General features: G+C 32.3%; 1 non-coding gene and 1 pseudogene across 1 annotated transcript; both read right to left on the bottom strand.

Annotated features, from left to right (window-relative positions):
* TRNAR-UCU lies at positions 77-149 on the bottom strand. The gene has a single exon. It is a non-coding gene; the product is annotated as a tRNA-Arg (tRNA).
* On the bottom strand, positions 827-3,754 carry LOC104709954 (annotated as a pseudogene).

Consider the following 6,762-nt stretch of genomic DNA (forward strand, 5'->3'; position numbering starts at 1 on the left):
AAAAAAAGTAGAAAGTAGAATCTGAAAAACGGAACCTGGACAGAGTTTTAATAAACAAAAAAAAGGGAAATATAAACACACCCGGTGGGACTCGAACCCACAATCGCTTGATTAGAAGTCAAACGCCTTATCCATTAGGCCACGGGTGCTTTGTTGGTAAGGTACAGAAGCAAATTTATAAGTTCTTTAGTAATGGAAGGATCAATCTTTCTTTTAATCTCGCCAGCTTCCTAACCGCTCGAGTGTTTCAAACGCTGCTGCAATACTTTGTCTTCTCTCGTATGATATTTCTATTTTACTTTTACAAGAAAACTATATATACACGTAGTCTAGATTGCATGGAAACGGAAACAGATATGCAGAAACGAAACGTTTCGGAAACGAGAAACGGTTTTTTTCAAAAATTAGGAAATGGAAACGTTTTGGAAACGTATGTACATATACATATACATATATATATATATAGATTATATATTTATATATATATATCTATATATATATATAATAAAACACCAAATATAAAAACCATATCAAAAAGCTTCAAACAATAAAACTTCAAATATAAATATTAAATAGTTGAATTAAAACACTAATAATATTATATATTTATTTCTATAATGAAGTTTTATATTTTTAAAATATTTATTTATTAAGTTTCAAATTAAAAAAGAAGTTTCCGTCGTGTTTCCAAAACGGAAATGGAGTTTCCATCGTGTTTCCAAACAGAAATTTCTAGGAATCTTGTTTATGTGCCTTGTTTCTGAGTTTCCAAGAGTTTCAGTTTCCGAAACGTTTCGGTGGCTATGTTGCATCGAAACTCTTTTCTTCAGGTGGCTATGTTGCATGAAAACTCTTTTCGAATTGGCGCTACACTATAGAATTCTCTTAGTTCACCTGAAGAAAACAAGCAGACACAGATTGGGTGCTTGAAGAGAACAAAGGGACTCGCACTAGAAAAATACAAAGTAGGGAAACCCAAACCTAGTGTATCCACCACATATATATTCGTCTTCCTTGATGTAAGCTTCTCATTTTGAGACCTTAGAGCTACACTTTAGCCATCTTTCCGCAGTTTCTACAGAAGGAGCTAGGGACAATGAAATGCGATTCACCAAAAAGATCAACCTTTACTAAGCCAATACTAAGAATGTAAGCGGAAGGCGGTTTTGGTACATACATGAGCAATCTGTTGGCCATGATGTGGATGCCGAGGCGCAATTATGACAACAGAGTCCGGATGTGATTTGAGAAGCATGTTGTGAACTCCTAAAATGACTGCACACAACACTTTGATCATCAATTTTAAGCAATGCATAGAACAACAGAAGAATGTAAGCCATATTTATGCGACTGCAAATCCACACGCTAGTCGACGAGGGTAAATGGTGACGCTACATATTAGTTAGGACATACAGTACCTTCTTCCTCGCCTCTATGTAATGAAGATGCAATCCAGACCTTCCTATCAGCGAGTTCTAATTTTAGATCTCTTATACTTTCAGATGATTCATGGAACTTGTTTACCACTGGAAGAAAAAGCAGACAACACATGGATCTTTATATCGCCTTAACAGAAAGAGTAGGAGCAACTCAGTAACTGAAAAAACAAAATGAAACTAAGAAGCAGAACATAATGGGTTGCACATAATATCTAATATAAGAATATCTACAAGGCATAAGTGGACTACAATACCATATTTTAAGTCACCCGCATAATTTATGACAAAGGGTGGCGCATGAAGCAGCTGGAAAGGTATACCCTGCAGGGTGCTCTGTCACATTTGAGGCAAATAGTTTTAATACAATTAGGTAAGATTAAGAAATGACTTACTGAAGGTAGCAAACATACCAGTGGGGCTATCAATGAGAATTTAGAAAGCAACAAGGATACCAGCGGTAATAAGAGCGGACTAGACCATCGTTTAAAGGATATAGTAGACATCCGAGCGTTCAATAATGCCAACGGAATCTGATATAACGGAAACATAATATTAATCAATGCAAAGAGTTCATCGATCCTTGCACAAGTTATCACCTTCATATCATAAACAACGAGAAGGTTCAAAACAAATTACTAGAAGTCCTGCAGCAGCCATGATGAGATTAGGCCACAGTTCATTCTCCATAATGATAATCGCATTTGGTTTCCAATGGCTAAGGAATCTGTCAATTGCCACAGGTGTATCCAGTGGTGCAAACTGCCCCAAATTTTTGAAACTTCAGAACATATATAACAAACTTGAGAGATCATACAAAAATCAAAACATACCTGATGTAACACTACCAATGGGAAGTTGATTCTTTATCACTTCACTGCAACCAAAAAGATTGAAAGAAACCAAAATTACAAAAGACAAAAACTTTGAAATTTTGTCAAATTTTAGCTTTGCATATAACAAATGTGTCATACAAAGCAGATACAGTCGTCGTCGTCATTAGAATAGTCAAATCTGGTGAACTAACGGCGAGACACCGTAGGTTAACGCTCTGTATAATCTGTACACAAACACTCCGAGCTCCATCGCGTCTCCGGCACCGATCGACGAAAGCTCCCTTCTCTTCACCGTAGGCAATGGCGTTCGCCGTTTTCTAATGAGGCCTTAAGCCCATTATTATTAAGCCCAATATAACCAAGCTATGGCCCAACTAGTATAAAACCCGCTTTGAACGCAGATTAATTACGTTAATACGGGGGAAAAAAGAACGTTCAGATTAAAGTTATTTATTATTCATTACTTGTTGGAGTGATGTTAAGATTCTTAAAACATGTTAGCTAGATTATGAACAGATTAATTTTTTACTTTAAGAAAAAGAGACAGCACTGACAGTAATAATTTGAAAGTTAACTGTGGAATCGTTAGATACGAAGAATATACCATGCAGCCTTTTTTCACTTGTTGAGGATACTTTTAATTTGACAAACAAAAATTGTTCAGTGCAAAATGTGTTAAGAGGGAATAACTTTGATAACAAGTTTAAGCTTCTTCCCACGTGCCATGTTGCTTGCCGGTGAGCTTTATCTCATTAAGTCATTATCTGTCCGATTGATTAATCTCGTCGATCAACTAGTATACGTTCGAAATTATAGTGTAGCTACATTTATATTTGTAGACTTATAGTTCTTATTCCCTCACGTAGCTAGACATACCAAGAAATACGAAATAATAACGAATGTAGCCATGCAAGCAGCGATTTTTTTTTTTTTATAATCTTAAGAGCCATTAAAAAACGTTGTTAAACATTTGGTTGTTATTTATCGTGGAGCCATAAAAAATATCCGTTATAAAAACGCAATTTGGTTGCAGTAAACGCAGTTCTGGTCAGCTAATGTAAACTGTATACTCCTTTTTTAAAGTATAATGAAGACCAATATTTTGGAAAGATTATTTGATTAATTGACGTAAGAACAAATAATTTATAGTATAATGTCAAAGATGGCTATAGTTTTGTCAAAAGCGCAAAAGTAATTAATTTATGATATTCGAACTAACTAAAAGTTTGTAAATATTTATTTTTAAGAAGAAAAAAAAACTCGAGACCTAGGAAATTTCCCGTTACACAAATATAAATATAAAAGCAAAATTAGTAATGAAACAAGGAAATGGAAGTAGGTGAGAAATAGAGTGATGAAGACTTGGTCTTGAAGACTAAGGTGTGGTGTCTCCTTCGCCACTGGAGCCAAATTGTACACATCAACTTGGTGGTTCGCATTGAACTTAACCATCTCCAATGATGGCTTCTCGAAATTCTCCATATATAGTGTAGTGCACGCACACGTATTGAAATAGGATATAATTGAACTTCTTTTATGTTTATTCATGGTAATCTGATTGAGTTTTTTTTATGCTAAATGTTCTATTTAGATACAGAGTTTCTTTTTTTCCCCAATGATTGCAGTATGGACGGCAGGTCTCTTTTGCACAATTGCACACTAATCAGCTCGTCAAATATATTAATTTTACCAAAAATGAATAACATCACAACCGCTAGTGACTGACTACTTCAGCGTACTACGTACTAGTTGCTTGTGTCCAAAGTTGAGTATTTCTTATAAACTTTTTTTTTTTGGGTGTGTTTTGGCTATACAGTGAATAAATGACTGTATAAATGTCTAGACCGTTTCAACAAAAATCGATGGCACAAAAAAGCAACAAACAAAAATTAGAAATGGAAAAGAAAGTTTGTTTGGTGTGGTTCTTTGCCGCTTTAAGAATCAATCATTTTTTTTTTAGAAGAATAGATTAATCACAGAATTTTGATTTCAAATAACCATTCATTTATAACAAATTCAAGAAACATTTAATTAAGAGGTTTCAACAACCCCTTCTCAGCTTTTAAAAGGGAAGAAAAGACTAAAAAAAAAACTATGAAATTCGACTGATACGTAATTTTATATAAATACGCATAAAAAATGTGCATGTGTGTATATATATATATATATGCCGACAAATAAAGGTTGAAAGAACACCCTAAAATAAATAGAGACAGAGAGGAGAGTTTCAGTGCCAAAGTAGATAGGATATCAAATTCTTTATGATATATCTTATGGACATTGGATCCCACCAGTTAGTTCCTGAATTATGTTTTCTACAAAACTTGATTGATTCTCTGAATATATATTTCAATAGCTAAAGTAACAAAGATACCCATTTATTTTAACTGAAAGACTAATATTTGCAGACTTTTTCTTTTGAAAAATGATTATTCTTTTGTAAACACAACTTTGTTCCTCAAGTAGGGATATAAGGCTTATGAGTTGTGGTACGTTCATTGGGAAATACATCTCTAAACTTTTTTCGACAAACTTCATATATTTTTAAGTCGATCAGTGTAGCTTTCCAGATAATTAGTGAATAATAGTTTGTTCTACTTCTTTATAATTAATCTATGAAGATGGCTACTTATATATTATTAAGTCGATCAGTGTAGATTTTTTTTTTTCTGTTTATCAGTGATCTATGAAGATGGCTACTTATATATGTTTTCCATATTAGTTTCCTGTATACTTAATTTTGCCAAATCGACATGTAAAATTTTTGATATAAAAATGAAAGGAAAATATATAATGTTCAGATTCAGAATTATTGAAAATGATGAAACAAGAAAAGAATAGTGACAAATGTGAGTGAAATAAGCAAAGTCCAACTGTAAGAACCCATGTGGTATTTGGTCCTTATACATTATGTTAACTTGCATGGCACTGCATGTTACTTTGCTGGCTGCATGCAACATATGTAGTGCTATTTTATTTTCTCCAATTATCTATTTTTCAATTAATTGATTCGTAATTTTCATTATTATATTGTACCTCTGCACACAATTTTTATTACTGTTTAAGTTACCATGATAATATATAGGTATAACAAACTCATGTGTCATCATACATACTTGTTTCACAGTCAAAGAAATCAAAGCCAATATGGCAAAGATGAATTTATTTTTATGTAGTTAGAGAATGGCAGTAGCAAATCGAAACTAACAAAGATGCGGTAAGAGAAAATATTGGTAATTTAGTATGTAATGTTTAATTTATACTACTATGAGTTTAGTTATTAGTTATTACTAGTATGTATGTAATAGTTAACTCACGTTTTGTTTAGAGATCAACAAATATTATATGTTATGTTGGATAATTGTCTTGGAATGTGTTCTCACATGACATGCCAACTAAATACAGACTTTAATTTATCAATTTATTAATTTAATTACTGACTGGAACAAGAAATTGCCAATAACAAGCACACACACAAAATATCAAAATTTCAAGATTCCACAGTATTTAAAGTTTCAGTTTGATATTTTGGTACTGTACCGACAGAAAATGAATCATTCCGTATGAAGTATCTTCATAAACTGAAATGTTTGTTAAGGTGTTGTAATGTCAGTGAATGGCTACTGTATCCGAAAAAAATAATTAATTAGTTTAACCAACTTTCAAAGGATGGATTTAACTCAGTGTAATCGAGGAGATATTTTCAAAACACCACATTTAAAAAGAAAAATAGTACATCACAAACAAGAAATTTTAGATTTTAATTAAGCCTTTATGAATTAGTTTTACCAAGAACTGACTAAAACTGATGTTATTTAAAATAATATATATATATATATATATATATATATATATAGTGAGATCAATATGAATCCATTATCATCAACTCACCCATGAACAAAAGTTGTGGATTCTAAAAAAAATTTGGATATCAGGATCCAGATCCATATGTAAGAAACAACTAATCAAACCGAAGCAAAGATATGTCTGGATTATACACAGATCCATTTTAACCCCCAAAAAAAAAGATAAACAAATATGTTTAATAACTACAACGAGCGAACTAATGTTAATGTAAGATGATTACTAAAAATAATGACAGTCTAAATTCTAACAGTCAACTTCAGCCGTTGGGCGGTCGGTCCTTATCTATCATTCCAGGCTTCCAGCTATGTGTTTCATGACTCTTATCACTGTTTTTAAAAATGATCGAGATCCATTTACTTTTAAAATAACATTAGTCTTCCTTCGAAATTCCAATTTAATTAACTTAGAATTTTACGAAGTAAAAATGATTGATGATCGAAGTCGAAACGTGCTTCGAAGTTTTATGAAAGAATTGACTTTTAGTATACTTTAATAAATAAATAAAAATTGACTTTAAAAACAAACAGAAAACTTTTTATTTATTTTTGGTACTTAATTAGAATATATAACAAATTGGACCGTCTGTGGGATGTAAAGCATCATATGGCAAATTAGCATCAAAC

This window comes from Camelina sativa, chromosome 8 (assembly GCF_000633955.1).
Source record: "Camelina sativa cultivar DH55 chromosome 8, Cs, whole genome shotgun sequence".
Taxonomy (NCBI): domain Eukaryota; kingdom Viridiplantae; phylum Streptophyta; class Magnoliopsida; order Brassicales; family Brassicaceae; genus Camelina; species Camelina sativa.